This window comes from Pristis pectinata, chromosome 8 (genome assembly GCF_009764475.1).
Source record: "Pristis pectinata isolate sPriPec2 chromosome 8, sPriPec2.1.pri, whole genome shotgun sequence".
Lineage (NCBI taxonomy): Eukaryota > Metazoa > Chordata > Chondrichthyes > Rhinopristiformes > Pristidae > Pristis > Pristis pectinata.
The window spans coordinates 63,035,865-63,055,442 of NC_067412.1; the positions used below are offsets into that span (position 1 = coordinate 63,035,865).

At 40.4% G+C, this 19,578-nt stretch overlaps 1 protein-coding gene and 1 pseudogene across 4 annotated transcripts in view; one reads left to right on the forward strand and one right to left on the reverse strand.

Moving 5' to 3' along the window:
* Positions 1 to 19,578, reverse strand: part of pcdh11 (protocadherin 11) — a 569,766-nt gene that overhangs the window by 187,750 nt on the left and 362,438 nt on the right. The gene's annotated exons all lie outside the window — the stretch shown is intronic.
* On the forward strand, positions 112 to 701 carry LOC127573357 (60S ribosomal protein L11-like; annotated as a pseudogene).

Below are 19,578 nucleotides of genomic sequence, written 5' to 3' on the forward strand. Positions count from 1 at the left end.
CAAGCATCCTTTTGTTTTTACAATACTTTAAAACACAATTCAGTTACAAAGATTCAGTTCTATGGCTTAGCAACTGCATCCTGGGTCTGACTGGGGAAGAGAAAAAGGCGCTGCAGCGATGGTGAGTGAAAAGAAGGAAAACCCTATGCGTGAGCTCCACATTAGGAAACTATGTCTGAACATCTGTGTAGGTGAAAGTGGTTACAGACTCACCAGAGCTGCTAAAGTGCTGGAGCAACTCACTGGCCAGACCCCAGTGTTTTCAAAAGCTCGCTATACAGTGCGGTCCTTTGGCATTCGGAGAAATGAGAAGATTGCTGTTCACTGTACAATTCGCGGGCCAAAGCTGAAGAAATTTTAGAGAAGGGTCTAAAGGTGCAGGAGTATGAATTGAGGAAGAGCAACTTCCGTAACACGGGGAACTTTGGCTTTGGGATCCAGGAACACATTGATCTGGGCATTAAATACGATCCTAGCATTGGAATTTATGGCCTGGACTTCTACGTGGTCATGGGGTGACCTGGTTTCAGTATTTCTGATAAAAAGATCAAAAGAGGACACATCGGTGCAAAGCATAAAATTTCCAAGGAAGAATCGATGAGGTGGTTTCAGCAGAAATACGATGGTATCCTGCTGCCTGGAAAATAATTTGAAGAGCGTGTGAAACATGCAATAAAGACAAACTAACTGTAAAAAAAAGAGAAAAACTCAAGAAAGCAAGAACAGCTGATGGAAGGGTGAAACAATTTATATGCAGTGTTTTGGGGAAACATGCTTGCTAATAACAATCACTAAAGTCAACACTTATTACTCACATACATATGTCAGGTGAGGGAAATCATAGTTACATCTGACAGCCATTTTCTTGGATTCATTCAGCTCAGAATAATGAAGACTATCACTTTGTTTCTTTGTTTGGTAAATGGTTCAACATAACAAAGCAATTGAAAATATAAATGCACAATTTAACATTATCTGAGTAAATCTGATGTACAAACCAGGCAGTGTCACTTTAAGGAAGACTCACCAAAATACCCGAAGTTTAAGACCTCTGGTATTGCAAATTAAAAATGATAATTGTTCAATAAAGTATGTTGGGTATATTGCTTTAATAACCAGTGGAGTTCTCCCAGACAGGTTGAATAATCTTGAAAATTACTGGGGGCGAACTGTGCAGGATTTTAACTTGGTCACCTGAACAAGCAGTAAAGACACCTGCCCAAGCCAGGGAGGTGATTTATGTAGCAACAAATAATCTGCTGGAAGAACTCAGCAGGTCGAGCAGCATTTGTGAGATGAAAGGAGTTGTTGACGTTTTGGGTCGAAACCCTGCATCAGGTCCTGACAATTCAGGATGAAATGTCGACAATTCAGGATGAAATGTCGACGATTCCTTTGCTCTCACAGATGTTGCTTAACCTGCTGAGTTCTTCCAGTAGATTGTTTGTTGCTCGAGATTCCAGCATCTACAGTCTCTTGTGTCTCCAGGTGTTTTTACATATGCAGATTGTCACTAGAATGTGACTACAATTTTAAGTGAGCAAGAAGCTGCAGTGAGTTGAGAGTTGGAATTATTTAAGAAGGCCTGAAAAGGTCTCAGAAGATAATCTTTTAGTCAGTTGTTTGCAAGGGGTGGGCACGTACATGCAGCCTCCTTTTGCAATTGCAAGATCCTCCACTCATCTGATCCTAATGGGTAAATTTTGTGTCACATGATTATTTTGTAAGTTTCCTGCCAGACTTGGTGAGAAGTTGTCCAGCAGGAATTGAATGAGGCCCAGCCACCTCAATCGGCTGTGGAAATTAACTCACCAGTACCGAATCCTGCCATAAAAATCTAACTCCGGGTTTGCTTTGGAACGTAATCTTGGAAGAAACGGTTCAAATCCAGTGTTGGCCAACATAGAAGTAGCCTGGATCTAGTTCCTATATTTGTACCCAAGTGCAAATCCTTCAGATATTTTTACGTTGTCAGACACCATTTTGATCAAACCGTAGTCCCGTCTATTTGAGTTTCATCCATTAAGATCATGAAAAAGCAAATGAAGGGAACAAATATTTCAATAATTTCTGTACATTTCTTCTATTGCAAGTAGGCCAGCATAGAAAACCTTTGTGCTTATTTGACTATATAGTATTTGTTCTGTTACTGCAAGTTCCATTATTGCAGGCACCTGCAGTGATTTTTGATCAGACTTTGAAAGGAAACATGCAAAATCTAAATAAGCAAATCTGTAGTGTAACATATAATCATCAGGCTCTTGTCAGTTTAAATTATAGATTTCAAGATGAAGTACCTTTCTTATTATTGTGGTTCCACCTGAAGAGTTTGGATTCCAATGGCAATACGTTTTTTCTTACTGATTTATGCTATAAAGACTGAAAAGGCAAGAACAAATCTCAATTTCAAAGATACATCTGGGAATAGCTATGTTAAAGTTGCAGCTAAACAGGCTTTTCATGCCAACGCCTTAAGGATATTCCAGAGAGAATTGTGGAGCTAATGAGATACCATTGGACTAGGGCTAGAAAACATTGGACAGAGTATTTTGAGGGATTATTGTATTTCAAAGCAATAAACAAGGTTAAATGGCTGACAAGGAATGGAGTACTATAAATTCATTAGTGTGAGATTGCTTGCTCCCAACCACCATCCTCCCCATTAGAAAGTCCTTTCCCTGGCCCATTCAACTTTGTTCTCTTTCTCCTTTTCACTAAATCCAAAGTCAGACTCTGAAGGTATAATTTGCCAGAGAACAGTCAGTGCAAACATATGCCCACCATGCTATTCCTTAATTAATTTCCGAGGCAGGACAACTAATGTATGCAGAGCAGGGTACTGGTTGGATTAAACCGAAGCCCAGGAAAGGCCCAAAAGCTATCACAGTGATGATGCCACCTGTCTCGAGTAAGATCTCGGATTAGTAACACCCATGGTGGAAGTTAAGAAAAGCAGAGAAACTGGCCAAGATTACTGCACTTCACTTACATTGGGCACAGTGGATACCAATGTAGCAGGGAGGGGCCATTTTGTTTTGGGGTGTTTGCACAAAATAAATCAAAATCAGGGCAGCTGCTAGCCTTTTCTATCCAATTTACATTGATTCTCCTTCAAATATGCCAAGACTTAATGCAGGTAAATGCATCCTGAAATGTCAAGACCACATTGCCTTCCTATAATGTGAACAGCTGCGAGGTTTTCCTGCCCACTTACTCTTTTTACTTCCTTTTGTGTGACCTCAGCAGTAAACCTTAGGCTTTGCTAATGATCTGGCACTAATCCAGCTCATTAGGATTTAAAGTTATTTACCTCTCACCACGGCAACCCATTTATTGTCAAACCTAATTTCTGAAGTGGCTGCATGTAACGATGTCACTGCCTGCACATGTGTGAGAATCATCCTGAAATGGACCACTTCATAATTGGAGGAAAGGAAGCTGCAGCTTAGCTGTGGTTACTAGATGGGAATACTGCACGACTTTTAGAACAAAAGTAACAAGGATTTATGAAAACATAAGAGTAAAATGTTTATAATATCCAACCTTTACTGAGCTGTTTTGTATTATTTTGTAAATAATCTCTTCATAAAGGCTTTATGAATTTGATATTAATATCACTCAGTGAAAAACTTCCATAAACAAACAAAGGTAGCATTTAACCCGCAGGACTCACTGACTTTGGAAACAGAACTTTGTGATCACCAATGGACTTCTGCCAGGAAATTGGCTTCTCCCTTTTTTCCTGCATTAGACAATTGCCACATGTAGCTTGAACAGCCAATTGTATCCCTCACAAAAGTGCTTGAAATGAGGCAAATGTACATTAAAGGCAGCACTATGGTGGTTTGCATGCAGAGTGATGCACTAAAATGAAACCTACTGTGTGCAAACCCAAAGGAGCTGCATGAAGCACTTGGAACTGTGGTGTCAATGCTGCACTAATCATTAGGAAGCGAGTTGAAGCCTGAAGGAACCCTCCCCATGGCTGCTGCAGAACAGCACTAGTAAAGAAAATTATACAGGTGAGGAAAGATGCTCTGGGAGGAGGGACAAAGCAATCTTCTGTGTACCTGGGCACCAGTCACATGATGGTCTTCCTGATTGAGTCTTGTGCTGCAAGTAGAGGCACACCATTGTGAGGTATGGGGTGATCAAGGAGCCAGAGATAATGTCATATGGCTCTAAAGTGACTTGTATAAAGAGGTCGCAGACAGTGAAGGAAATAACCACAGTAACTCAGACAGTAAGTCTCGCAGCTCCAGTGACCCAGGTTCAATCCTGACTTCCGGTACTATCTATGTGGAGTTTCACATTCTCCCTGTGACTATATGGATTTCCTCCAGCATTGCAGAGATGTTGGTCAGTTAATTGGCCAATGTAAATTGCACCCAGGACGCAGCTGATCTGTGGAATCTGGAGGGAGTTGAGGGGAATGTGAAGAGAATAAAATTGGCTTAGCGTAGGATTAACGTAAGTGGGTGCTTAATGTTCGGCACGGACCCAATGGACTGAAGGGCCTGATCCTGTGCTGTTTTACTCTGAGGTTTTCAGTATCCTAATCATTGAAAACTAAAGCTGACAGATACAGTGTGGAAGGTGTCAGTGCCATAATACAGACTGTTCTTGTTGCCAATTCCTGTGCAATATTTTACCAGGAGTTTAATAACGGTCATAGGTTGCACACAAAATCTCCAAGTTATAGAAAAAAAGAGTTAAATAATTTGTGACATCATTAGGTGTTTGAACAAAACTAGGAACACATTGGCTATGAAAAACACACACCATTGAGTATAATTTTTCAGCTTTTGATTTTGCATAAAATAGATCTAAAAATCAGATCTATTGAACTCCAAATGTGAATTTAATGAGAATGGCACATGCATAAATGACAGCCCACATGAGGCTGTGCTTGTGCTGTCCTGCGTTATTTAAGAAGGCAAACTTATTTTCCAACAGACTGCCAATGCCTCTACACATTTAGGCAGCATCAGCAGATTGATAAGAATGGAACACATGACTAACTGCACACTTTTAATTGACTGGTTACTACTGGAAATCCAAGACAAAAGGACACACAACCCCCAGGCAACTAAATTTCAATCACAGGATTAGTAAATGCTCAAAAATAAAGACATCAGAAATTATTAAGCCAACGTGAAGACACATCACCAAAAATTCAATGACATCTAGCACTGTATGCAAGAGCCGAATGCATGGTACACATTCACAATAAGTGTAAGCTGTTCAGTAGCAACAGCCTAGCCTTTAAGTCAGAACACAGTAGGTTTGAAGTCCATTCCATTATTTGAAAGGATAGTTAAACCCAACACCAGGTGAATTTTGCATGGTTGGTGGTGTCATCCTTAGGTTGAGTTGTTACACTGGGCTCCATCTGGCCTGTCAAGCGGATGTAAAAGCTCTCATTCACTATTCAAGGACGACAAGACAAGATCCTCCTAGTGCTCTGGGTAAAATTTATCCCTCATCTTGCATGACTAAAACAAATTAACATGTCATCGTCACATCAACGCCTGTGGAACCCTGATATGTTCAAATTAGTTGCTGCATTTCCTCTATTTTAAAATAACTTATTTGGCTATAAGCTGCTTTGGAACATTTCAAAAGAACTTATTTGGCTATAACGTGCTTTGGAACATACATACACACCCCAGTGCTGCATCAAGTGAGTGGCATCAAACTATCAGCCAAGCACTAATTCACTGTGTCTGGCAAGCAGTAGCAAATTTTCAAGTTTTTAATCTAGCATTTAACTCCCAGTGGGAGTCCTGCAGATGAGGCAGGCAGAATCTCATCTTCCCTATTCCAATCCACAATGTAAACCAGAGGTATTTTAACATGCAGTGGGTACCTGATGGTGTCTGTCTCCTGCCTGAAGACAGTAGGAATTCCAGTGCAGCCAGATGTTCAGAATGAGCGCTGGGGGACAGCAAGCCGCCAATGGAGACTCAGCCAAGTAATTGATGGAGAGGGATGCAGAAGAGCTATATGTCAGAGGAGGTTATTAGGTAGCCAGGGGCAACAGAAGCCAAAGGTTTCATTGTGGCGATAAGAAAAACAAGAGATTTTGTCCCTGATTTAGAAAGAAACAAAGTTATTTTGAGTCACTTAATTTTTGGCCACTCATAATGGGCAGTCTAAACTTGTGGAAAAGCCACAAAGGCATGACGTTGAGATTGCTATCAAGGCTCACTGGCATCTGCCACATATTTAAAGCTGGACCAACACTGGTGTGTATTTAATCTCACTTGGTTAGCGAAGTACTAGTTGAATGTGATTACTGAACAGGTGTTTTTACAGACACACAAAGCACAGCCATGGTAGTGTAGCAGTTAGCGTAATGCTATTACAGCACCAGCGACCCGGGTTCAATTCCGGCCACTGTCTGTAAGGAGTTTGTATGTTCTCCCTGTGTCTGCGTGGATTTCCTCTGGGTGCTCCAATTTCCTCCCACTTTCCAAAGACATACAGGTTAGGAAGTTATGGGCATGCTACGTTGGCACCGGAAGCGTGGCGACACTTGCGAGTGGACCCCAGAACACTTTATGCAAAAAGATGCATTTTGCTGTGTGTTTCGATGTACATGTGACTAATAAAGATATCTCATCTTATCATTGTTTGTAATTCCGCCACTTAAATTAATTTGATCTTTCTGCAGCAGACACAATATCCTCCAACCCTCCAGGTACATATCCTTCCTTCTGCAGCTGGTGGAGCAGCCATGTTTCTAAAGCTCAAGCAGTGAACAGAAGCTTGCCATGGACCCAGTGGCTGCACTCCTCCCCTGCCACAGCTTAAACAGCACCACACATAGTAGATTTTCACCTTCGTGTCCAACCCTACTCATGTATTGGTATTTATAAGAAAAATTCTTTCCATTAAATAGCGTCATCTGTCCAATGTAAAAAAAACATATACACAGTTCTGATTTCCTGCCACTAGATGTTGCTTGTGTACTTTGTTAATATTTTACAGTGCTGTATTTATAAAGTCCCTTCCGGACAGCTGGTGGCATGTCCAAAATGCTACTATGCTGGGATTTTCCACAGGATATTATCATTCCTACAAAGGCATTGATTTTCAAAAATGGTGGCTTTCCTGTCTCATTAATCACTTTTTTTTTCCGTGACTTGCACTGGCAGGATTCCCGGCTCTCAGTGAAACTTCACCAAAATGTTCCTGTGCACAATGTTTCTTAATAATGCTGACATTCTGCAATTGAGTACTTTAACTTACACTTTGAAACAAAAACTTGGTGATTATGTGCAGTTTATTTCTCTTTCTGATAGAACAATTATGTATCTTAGGGGGAGGGAAGAAAACTAATCAGGACTGATAGCTTGAAACAGGAGATTGTTCCTTTACTGCCCTCTGATCTTAGCAGTGTTTATTTTGTGCCCAAGAATATTTTGTATTATCCAATGTCCTTGTCCATGGAAAGGTAGTATTGTGTTAATGTTCATATGATTTAATTCTTCAAATAATTCACAAGTACTACTTTTCTTTCCCTTTACTATCAGGACAAAGAAAGAGGATTCTGCAGCTTGCTGTGTTTAAATCAATCACTATCACAATGATCTGTACATGGTGAAAGGGTAAGGCAGGGAACAGCAAACATTCTCCAAGGTTATGCCTGGGAAGCTGAAGATGGAGCTTTTTCCTGCTGTAATGACAGTTTTTGCATGCAGAAGACCATCACCAGTATGAGGCAAGGACACCAAATGCAACCACTCATGATGCCCAAAGTGAGGTGTACGTGTTACGGATTAGGTTACTATTTGGTGAATGTCCCCTTAAGACATAGTACAGTTGTGTGTGTGTGTGTGTGTGTGTGTGTGTGTGGTGCCATTATGACAACAGCGGAAGATAATGACATGCTGATGTTTTGGTTCAGTCAGAAAGAGAGAGAGGAGAAAGAGAGACACGAGACACTGCCTGCTGGTCTCTGTATTGATGGATGAAAAACAATAACTGTGTCTGTCACTACAATGCATGTATGGATTTTTGGAATAATCCAGTGTAGTCCACTTTGTCGTTAACCTGTAGAAGGAAACAGGTATTTGTGTGGATGGCCAAGTCTCAAATGCCTTTTGGGGTGGCAGATACTTCGGAACAAGGCAGTGGAGGTCATCAGTGACGGAGGTGTTGCATGGGTTCTATCGTGGAACATTTGGATTTTGTAATTTCTCTATTCTCTCTCTACATTTTCTCTTCAGTCAACGATGGTTTTGCAAAAGCCTTTGCTCACGTTTCACCTTATGGCTTGCTGAAATGAACTTTGAGAACTAGTCCTGGACTTGGAGTTTGGGAATTTGCCAAATTAGTTTTTGGGGTTAATGTTTAATATCTAACATTTTTACTTTCAACATTCTAACACTTTTTTTTTCCTTTCTTATTATCATAAGTAGTTATTAATAAAATAGTTTCTAACACTTATACATAACTCGGTGTGTTTCTTTTGTTGCTGGTACGTAACATATGAAAGAACTGGAAATCTCCAGCGTTCCAAATGCAATTATTCATCTTTTCTGTGCAATCCCTCATTGTAATGTAGGGGTGCAGATCATGAAGAGAGTGCTGGGGAGCAGATTGCAGAGGGGTGGAGCAATCAGATAATCTGAAAAGAGAAGATTACAAGGCATGGGAAGGTTAGCTGAATGGTTGCAGACAGTACTGGGGAAAACATGGCAGGGCCATGGAGATATTGGTTGGGCGCAGGGGTGAAGCAGAGGAAAAGAAGAGGTCTTATGGAAAGAGATGAAAGAGCTGTGCAGATCACAAAGGAGCCTGAGGAGGACTGGAGAGATGATCGAGGATTGAGGAGGTGATCAGACAGTGGTCGAGGATAAGTTTGGGATGGAGTTGGGGAGGAAATCAGGAGCTCAGGTCAAATATAAGGGTGCTCGGGAGAAGATCAGGGAGCATTAAGGGTTGTGGGTGAAGAGGGCTGCTTTAGAGATGATCACTCCCAATGTGAAGCTAAAACAGAAGATTATCTTAAAGCATTACTGTTATGTCCTAGGAAAAGGCGCCTGAAGGAATAAGTTTTTAACCAATCACTGGACAGGCCTTAGTCCTCTCACTGAGACCTCCTCTGGTGTTTTGAGGGCTGTCATTTATCAGTCAGGTGTACACAGATGCAATGTTGTCCATGTGTTACTTGGTGATTGACATCACTGGAATTGTCCAGAGGCCTCTGTGTGTGCCCTAAGCATACACAGAGAGGATCAGAATCAAGTATTATCAAAGCACACTTTGTGCATGGACAGAGTACACAACCACGTTCAACAGAAATTTATCTGAAATCTATGATTCAGCATTTAAAAGGTTGAACAATAGAAAGGAATTTCTGGGCCACATTCTTTTTCCTGGTGCATTGTTTTCACTAAATTTAAGGAATAAGGTTCCTAACATGGAAGATCAAATTATAAGATTGAAGATGCAGTAAAATGCAATGCAATAATTGAAATGACGGCACTCAATGTGACTATGTGAGCTTTCTCTTCAAGTCCTTAAAAATCAATAAAGAGGGTAGAATTCATCCGCATTAGCCTGACCTGTGTTTGATTACAGCTTTTATATGTAAAAGATAGTGTGCTGATATATTGCATCAGCCATTCCCATCAACTGGCTTCATGTAATTACTAATGTTTGGATGACTAATAATTGGAGGTCTACAGCACAACATTAGAAAAACTGTGATGAATTTAAACAATGACCTATAGATCTACAAAATCTAATAGCTGCTTTCATTGGCTTCTAGCTGAGAATGAGATTGATCTTAAAAGGAAATTAAAATTTTCTGATTTTCTTTCCTCCTCTCCTGAAAATGCTGACTTAGTGAACTATTCCTTCTATACCTCTCTTAATAGCCATTCTTCATGCACAAACTCCAATTATTCAGCCACCTAGAGCTTCATATCCACTCCCAATTACATTCAAATAGACATGACCCTGCAGGGAATGCTGGAGAGCAGTGAAGTGATTTTTTTTCTTTATTTTCTGCCTCTCCTATTTTCCCCAGTGCACTCAAATCTTTCCAATTCATGGCTGCATGGCTGAAGTCAGCCTTCTCAGAGCAGACCAAGGATTAAATGTGCACCTTCACATTTAGATCGCCAAGTGCCACACTGTAATTGTTCAGAAATTGGACCATGTAATGGCATGAAGAAAGAATGAAGAATTATTACGTGGTAACTCAAAGAGATTGTTAGTCCAGGGCTACTAGGCTAAGCAGGGTGGTTGCATAGTGGATGTACCACACAACACACATCCAGAGGCTATTTCTGAGATTTTCAGTTGTGCTGGATTGACCTACACTGGCCACAGGTTAGTTCTTCAGAAGTCATCTTCCAGTGCATCTGTGAGACATACTGCTGTGTAACTGATTGTTTTCACAGAGAAGGTCCCAGGCAGGTTCTGGGAATCGAACTCAAGTAGGGCAGGTAATTCATGGTTCTTCTTCAGGCCCAACCCACTTCCCCTTACCATCGTACTGATCTCAACTCATTCTCCAACATCATGACCCTCATCTAACTCAATACCCCACCAGCCATAAGTCACCTGAACCTCCCCACTCATCCCCACCTGCTAAGCCAATCACTACTCACCAGCAGCTGACCTTTGCCTGCTCCCAAAATGCTGCCCTAACATGCCCAGTTCTCCTCTGCCATCACATCCAACTCCTGCTCCAACTGATTTCCTTCACATGCAATGCATCAACATAGCTTACAAATGAGAGGTGTTCTTTGGTGTAAAGTTGACCCACTACTGCCTGAAGCCTTCATCACAACTGGATCTTCAAGCAGCAGGTTCACTACCAGAGCAGTGATCACCATGCCATGTCACGACCTCTTACTGCACCTCTGTTGGAGCTGAGGAAATTCCAGGCTGATACATGTAACTCCCTCTATGGGAGCAAGACATATATGAGGTAATTTTCCACTTCTCTTTGTCATGAATGCAAGTCCTGTCCTAATGCTCATCTTGTGGATCCCGTCTACAAGAGAAATATTTGGACCCTCACACAAGACATGCATTAATTGCTAATCATCAAAGCAATAACATATCTTTCCTGAAGCGAAAGTATCTGGTAGTTTACCATTCTCTCCTTCCTTTAGATTGACAAATGACTTTGCATCAACCAATACCCGAGTTGAATGTCATTGTTCACTCAACAATCTAGCCGATTCAGCTTTTTGCTCAATACTGCTCCAGAATTTAATCATTGCAAACTTTAAGGTTCAAATAAATGTCATAAAACAACTCTTCACATTTACCTTTCTTCTCAGCACAGTCTGAACTTGAAGCAGATTGTAGAGTTTGACAACATACAAGTAACCCTCCATTTCCCACATTTATGTTCTCACCACACCTTCTCCTAGACAGAGCAGAGATAGGGTTCCCTTTGTCCTTGCCTTTCACCCTACCAGGCTCCACATCTAGCACAACATTCTTCATCATTTGAAGAATGCTACATGATATACCACCAGTCATATCTTCCCCTTCCCTTTCTTCTTTCCACAGGGATCATCTCTCTACGACTTCCTAGTTTGCTCATCCCTCCCCACCCATCCCTCTCCGTCATCAGGCACATTTCCCTGAAAACTTAAGAGGTGTAGCATCTGTCCCTACACCTCATCCCTCACCTACTGTATATCCAGAGACCTAAACAGCCCTTCCAGGTGAGGCAGAGATTCACATGCACCTTCCCCAACCTTCTCCATTGAATTTGGTGCTCGTGATGTGGCTTCCTCTACATCAGAGAGACCAAGCATAGACATGGCGACCACTTTGCCAACCACCTGCACTCTATCTGCAATGGCCATCTTGTGCTCTTGGTTGCATGTCGTTTTAACTCACCTTGCCATTCACACACCAAACTATCCATCTTTGGCCTTCTCCACTGCCAGTGTAGGCCAAATGCAAGCCCGGAAAACAGTACCTCATATTCTATGAATATTGAATTCTCCCACTTTAAGTAATCCCCACATCCCTTCCCCCACAACCCCCCCCCAACCATGCATCTTCTTTTCTTCCCTTTCCTAATCTCTCTCTCTTTTTTCAACCCCTTTTTTTTCTCTCCTTACCTTTGACCCATCGCCTGGTGAATCTGCTCTCCCCTCCTCCCCCACACCTGCCTATCACTATCTCTGACCTGCATCTACCTATCACCACCCTGTGCCCACCCGGCCTCCCCTCCTTTGTCCACCTATCACTGCTCTGCTTTTCCCTCCTATGTATTGGGTTTTCCCTTTTCCTGTCTTCAGTCCTGAAGAAGGGTCCTGACCCAAAACATTGACCGCCTGCTTTTCTCCATGGATGCTGCCTGGCCTGCTGAGTTCCTCCAGTATCAGAATGTTTTTCATCTAGATTCCAGCACCTGCAGTCCTTTGTTTCTCCAGTACCTCATATTCCACCTGGGCAGTCTACAACCCAATAGTCCCTTTGTTCCTTTCTCCTTCTGATTCCCCAGTTTCCCTCACCACCACCACCACCCCCCCCTCCCCCCCGGCTCCTTCTTTCCAACACTCCTCTCCCAGCCCTGTTACCCAGTTACTTTCTCCTCCCTCACCTGGCCCCATCTACCCATCACCCACACACTTAACCAACTGGGTCTCCTATCCACTTCCTTAATGGTTCCCTGTGCTCATCACCTCTCCCTCATCTGGTTCCACTTATCACCATCCTTACTTATATGATTCCATTATCTGCAGCCCTTTGTTGTTTCCACTTTTTCCCTTCCAGCCTCTGTCTCTACCTCCACTCTATTCTCCCCCCACCTGGCTCCATCTGTCCATCATCCGCCTCCTTACCTGGTTCCACCTATCGCCTGCCAGCCCCTGCCTCACCCCACCCTCTCACCTCTTTATACTGGCTATCACCTCTCTACACTCTCACTCAGGGTCACGACACAAAATATTGACCATCCCTCCGCCACCACAGATGCTGCCTGACCTGCTGTGTTCCTCCAGCAGTTTGCTTTATGCTTCATATCATTCATTAAATCTGTAGCAATGATCTTGTTCACAACAGCCATCTAACCCAATGACACTATTGTGTCCACTCACCAACCTGTAAAATTCCTCCACCAAACAACTGCATTTGTAGATGGGTATTGGTAGGGACTGATGGTGTTATTAGGTGCTGGGATAGTGGAATGTTTATACAGTGAGGCTGAGCCAATAATCAAAGAACTATACGTCTGCAGTTGGTTCCCCCTTTGTTGTAAAAAAAAATCCAAATATAAATTTGGCAAAACAATTATATTGATTTGGTTACTGTATTACTACAGCAAAACTACAGTAATCTGTTCTCTGATTATTCAGGAATCCTGATAGTTCAGCATCTGGCTCACCAGGATGTTTGCTACTCTCCCTGTCAATTCACGGGGGGGGGGGGGGAGCCTGGTTCCCATATTACCCTTCAACACAGCAGGGGCCCAGTTCCTGGGCTTCCCTTCATATCACTGGTGCTCTGGTTCCCATGTGCCCTTTCCTCTCACCAGGGCCTTGGTTCCTGTGCTCCCTTTTCACTCATGGATCCCTGGGTCCTATGCTCTCTTTCCAAACACTGGGTTCAAAGTAACATTTATTGTAATACTGTGTATCAACTAAAAAAAGAGCGAATTAAATGTGTGCTGGGGTATTAATCCAATAGTCCAGGAAATCTGTCTTCCAGCACCACCAAAATCTCAAATGTGCCAAATTATCAGGGTTTTACTGTAGTTTACTGGGCATTTAGTTGCCTCCATTGGTGCAGAGCTTCTCTCACTAAGCCAAAAGATTGTGTTATGCACTCTGCTTCATATCTCTGGGATACCAGCTTGATTAAAACCCCAGTAGGGTACAGATACAGTCCAATATTGTTGTGAATTCCATTCTTCAAACAAAATGTTGGTTAGAATTGCATATATCTATGCTGGAAAGTTCAGATGTAGAGTAAAAAATCCCTTTGCTTTTTTCTAAGATGAGTAGGAAATCCTCTTTATATGCTGGTATTATTTTTTTCTCAAACTGATTTATACTTCATATTTCTTGTTGTTCTTTTTGGGATCTTGAAATGCTATGTTTGAACTGCACCAACTATTGATCTTCAAAGTAATTTATGTTTTATGAAATGTTGTGAAACATTTCAGAAATTTTAATCAGCGTATTTCTTTCTTCTGGTAAAAATCTAAACAGGTTCCAATTCATATTTTTGATGTTTTTTTCCCAGATTGAGAATGTATGCTCAAAATATGCCATTGCAACCAAAACATCTGAACCTCCTGGTGAAAGGAATGGGGAGCAGATAGGCTAAAGAGCCTTTTACGTCTTCCCCATTTTGTTATAACATTAATCAGGCTGACTGCTGTGCCACTTTCATGCTCAACGCAAAAACATTTAAAACACTGAAATTATATGCTGGCACACCATAGCCACAGCATGAATTCCAGCTGTGCACGTGTGGTTCTGTCATTAAGAATCAATCCCAATATATTCAGCAACTAATAAGCCATTGAGAAGAAAACAAAAAAAGGCAACTAGATCCTGAATTCAAATTGAAGCACAAATTAATCTTCTGCAAAATATGATTTCTGTCTAATGAATCATAACAGTGAATGGATATGGTTGCAAAGCCTTATTTGAGAGCTGCATTCCATCACTGTTTTATATACTTCAGTTCAATGTTAATCATCTCAAAATTCACTCTACCTGAAAATGGCATTAAAAAGTTCATGAAACAATCAAAAATCAATTTTGTGGAATATTTTCTTCAGAATTATTTTCTCCTCAAATTTTCTTGAATTCCTTGCTGGGTTTGACTATTGGCTAGGGTCAGTCTCTGCATTCGAGAGATCAGTGTTCATCTGAGTCCCAAAGAGAAGTTCATCAGGTTGTGCAAGATGTCACAACCAAGCCCAATTTTTACCCCACCATTTCACCACATAACTGTGCTTCCAATTGCAGTTCTTCTCCAGCAAGCAGGAAGAACCTTCATTGTTTTTTTCCCTCTGTAGACCAGGTCAATTATTACTGCTCTCCTGGCTAAGTGCATTATAGACTGGGATTAAAGCTGGGTTTTCTTGAGTTTGTAATGTTTGGAGAAGGTAACTTCATCTCAATCCACTGTGGGAGTTTCTTGCCTAAAGTGGCAAAGAGTTAACATGGTACCTTAGTGATTCTTGTTGAGAGACAATATCTGATGATAATCCTGACTCTTTGACCCAATACATTAAACTAGTCAGAATGTTTACTCGAGATCTGCTTAAGGGAGAATAATTTTAGTTCTCATTGTGGTTTTGTTGTATGCATACCACTTAAATGTATTATTCTTACTGTATGCAAATCCTCAGAAGAATCAATAGAGTATGGAAATTGCCTAAAACTAGTAGGGCCACTTCAGAGTGATCTAGAATGAGAACCTGTTGCCAATGCATACTGTAATACATTTGTATCTATCTGATTCAGCACAGTCATGGGACCTAACATGAGGCTGGTCTATTTTGCACTTCTGTCAGTCTGGAATCAATAATTTGGGTGACAGCTCTCAGTACCAAGGTTCTTGACTTTATCCTTGCAATTTCCAAACGAATGATGTGTGTTTGCAGTTTATTGAAACGGTACCGGAAAGTCCAATTACCATTATATCAGAAATCTTCTGGTTCTGTGGTCATGTTGTAAATGTATCTCAAAGCTCAGACCTCCATTACATAAATTATTACATATACTAAATGTGATACAATCAAGGTACATATAAGAGGACTAAGAAAAAATCTTGCTCCATATAGGTGACAAATGTATTGTTCATTTGCTGTCTTAGAACAACTTGCAATTTGAAACTAATAAAGGTCACTGTGTGGATAAATGTTTATGGTTTGAAATTTGAATCATACAGGAACACTTCCCTCCTTCCCTCAAAAAAAGGAAATAGTTGTTAAGATTACGTAGCAGGACATCAACATCTTCATGACTTCTGTAAATTCTTTTAAAGCAAAACTATATAGGGTTTCCTTCTATTTATTTCTTTCATAAAATTAGTCAGGCAGTTTTGTTCTATAATGCCCCAATTCATTTCAAGTGAGGCTTTCAGTATCTGTTAGGAAAAGGAAGGTTCTTCCATGATTTAGATGTCAAGGAACCATATTCAAATCAATTTCACCATAAATATCAGCGCCCAAATTTAAATAAATACAAATTATTTCCATGGTTATAGATCCATAGGGAAAATCAACTTTTTAATACATTAACCATTAACAGAATCTTCAAGCCACAAATATTAAGTCACACAAAATATTTGCATACGGCTATTTAATTTTATCAATTTCAAATTGCAAGTATTCTAAGTTTTCAGATAAACGGACATTTTGCCACCAAAACAATGTAAGATTATGCTTCACTGGCCAGTCGTCCTATGTGTACCTCGATGGTATGTAGTGCTGGTCTGAGCTTCGGTGCATGCTTACAAGCATGTCCATAGAACTGGAAGCAATTAGCTTTCAGTTCTGTGGACATGCTTGTAAGCATGCACTGACTTTGAAATACATTTTTATCAGAATAGCACTGAAAACACCTTTAAGGTAGAAAAACTTCCCAGGGCACAGTTTAGCCATAGAGGATCCTAGACTTGATAGCTATAGAGCAGAACATATTGATTTATTTTTATTTACAGGCTCTGAATCAATGAAGTTGTGTATTGAAATGATATTTTTATATGAAGCATGATTTACTTATTCTGAAGACCTTTAATGATAATATGCTATGCTTTCTTATTAAAGGTTTCTCGTTAAACCTCTGTGTAGTGAGCAGAATACGATACAATTTTTCTAACTGGTGTTATCTGACAATCATCACCATATTTAGACCTGTGCATATTACATTCAATTCCTTCCCGACTCACACCTTGCTCCTTACACATTTCATCTTTAAATCCTGCAATTGAGTCATTAATGCCTGAGGTGAGAATCTATTCCAAAAGCTAACAACTCTAAATTGAAAATATTCTTGCCTCAGCAATATCAAACTTTTTGCTTACCTATTAATCATGATTTCCAGCCCTCTGGATGAAATACTACACCATTAATAACTTTTTTATAAAGAAAATACTCTCACAATGTCTCTGCTCGGGATTGTTTTCCCCAAAGAAACTGCATTGAGATCTCTTTACTGCCTTCCGTGCTTAAAGGACACCAACCTATTAATAGTCCCTTCTTCGAATTTTTAATACACATGTGGGGGAGTTCTTTTTCTGAATTAGAATCTGTAGGAACCAAACTGACGAGGTAAGTACTTTAAATTTAAAATGTACCACAATGATGAATAAAATTGAAAGCAATTAGATTGTTTTTCCAAATATTGTTTTATGATTACACACAAACATTTTTTCCCTTCTTCACCAGAATATTAGGTTTAGCATCTTTATGTGTTATATTAATTCTTTGGAATTAAAGAAAGCAATTTTCAGTAGTCAAATATTCATATATAGTTATACTATGTGGATCTCCTCTACTTGTAAGTTCTTCCTGCACAGCTGATGTAATTTATAATACTGGGTATTTTGAAAACAACATCTTTGTGAGGTTGCCAATAAGTTTATGATTCCAGAAATGACTATGGAGGGATACTACTGGTCATAGATAACAAATTAGAACTATTCATATTAATGACTACATTCCATTTTTTAATATCTGGATAATTCATTATCCGATTTACAGCTTCCTCCCTGATCCCATGAGTTTTAATTTTAGCTTTAGCTTTTATGTGGGCATCATTGTGAAGCTGAAGTATGTTGTAGTAATCTCATTACTATCATCATATCTTCATAGACTTTCTTTAAATTTGTAAGGCATGATCTGTCTTTCAGACATCCATTTAAGCTTCACTTTATTGGAATTATTCTCATTGGATACTCGTGAATTACTGCCTTTGGAACAGTTTGCAATATTTTATCTCAATATAGACATCAAGATAACAAGCCTATATTTCCTAAGACCATACTACTGACCTTTTCAAAAGACTGAAATCTGCTCATACAGAAGAAATGAACGTACTTGCAGTACATGCCAAATGTTGTAAGGTGCTTCCACAGGTTAAATAGAATCAGCAACGGATGTATGACCAGCATGGTTAATTTATTAGAGCTGCATTATTCACATTATTCAGTTCCTCAGGGCCTCCTGCAATATCATCATGGGTTTGCTAGTGATGTTGGACAAGATTTTACTAACTTATCAGAGGAATGAAAGGCAAGGAATATGAGAGTTTGGAAGCAGAAGAAACAAAGACCTGATTGAACTGAGAAACAAAATGGTCTATTTGCACTGCTGAAAGTTTACGATATGTGTAACTGATTCTGAGAACTAAAACTACAGGGCAACACTAGTAAAGTTCATCAACTACATTGACATTATTTGTGGCAGAAATAGTGCAAAAGATGTAAAGGATGCAAAATGTTTAAAATAATTTCAAGAATATATTTTTTACATTCAGTGCACAGTGATCCCAATAAAAACAGGTAGGTTTAAGAGAGAAGGAAGAGCACTTTGGTGGTAGAGATCACAATTTAGTTATATTTATCACAGTCATGAAAGATGATAAACTTAAATCATGAGTAAGACCTCCTAATTTTCTGAAGTCGATGTGAAACAGGCACCTGAAAGGAAATCAGTGTTAGAGCAGTGGGAGACATTAATGGAGGAGATAGCAAAAATGCATAGCTATGTTAGAAATTGTTTAGTGCATTGAACTTGAAAGATCACTGGGGACGTTGGTTTGAGGTTCAGAGATTATGATTTTCGTCCACGAATGAGGTCCCAATGAATATCAAATGCAAATTCACAAAAAATGTCTTTCCTCCACCCTCTAGCACCACTGTGGAGTAGAAATCATGGACAGTGCTCGGGCGCATAGTGCAGGGGTGATAAGATGTTTTGAGGGGAAAAGATCATGTGGGGTGGAAGAAGATGTGTGGGGGGATGGTGGCAGTGTGAGGGGAACGCGAGTCTGGTGGGTAGATCAGGATGGTGTGGAAGCAAATCAGGGAGGAAGATCAGAGAGGTGGAGAGGTGAGATTGGCAGGAATATTGGTAATATCATGGATGCTGACGGGGAGATCAAGGAGGGAGAAAAGGAAGGTTATCAAAGAATGTGTGAAATTGGAGAGGGATCAGGAGAAATTTAAGGGCAATGAAGGGGAGAAGGTAAGTGGGTAGGATAAAAGATCAGTTAAATATGTTGAGGCTGCGTGGACAGGGAGATGTCAAAGGAAACACGAGGAAAGGGCTTGAGGCTGCTCTTCCATTCAATGGGATCACACTGGAGCAGGCCTGAATCCTTCAGGTAAGACATCTTCCCATGATCAAGAACCATGCTGTTCTTCAGCCTTATAAGTAGGCAAGGGATATCAATTCTATACATTTCCAGTGGGCTCAGTGCATATATGTACAATACATACAAAGGTTCAGATCTAATTTCAGGGAGTCTGGTACAGGCACAAAATATAATTGATCGTTTTAGATAAAATTCACTTGCTTTGCACATAAAAATGATCCCCCCCTATACAGGCACAAAATGTAAAACA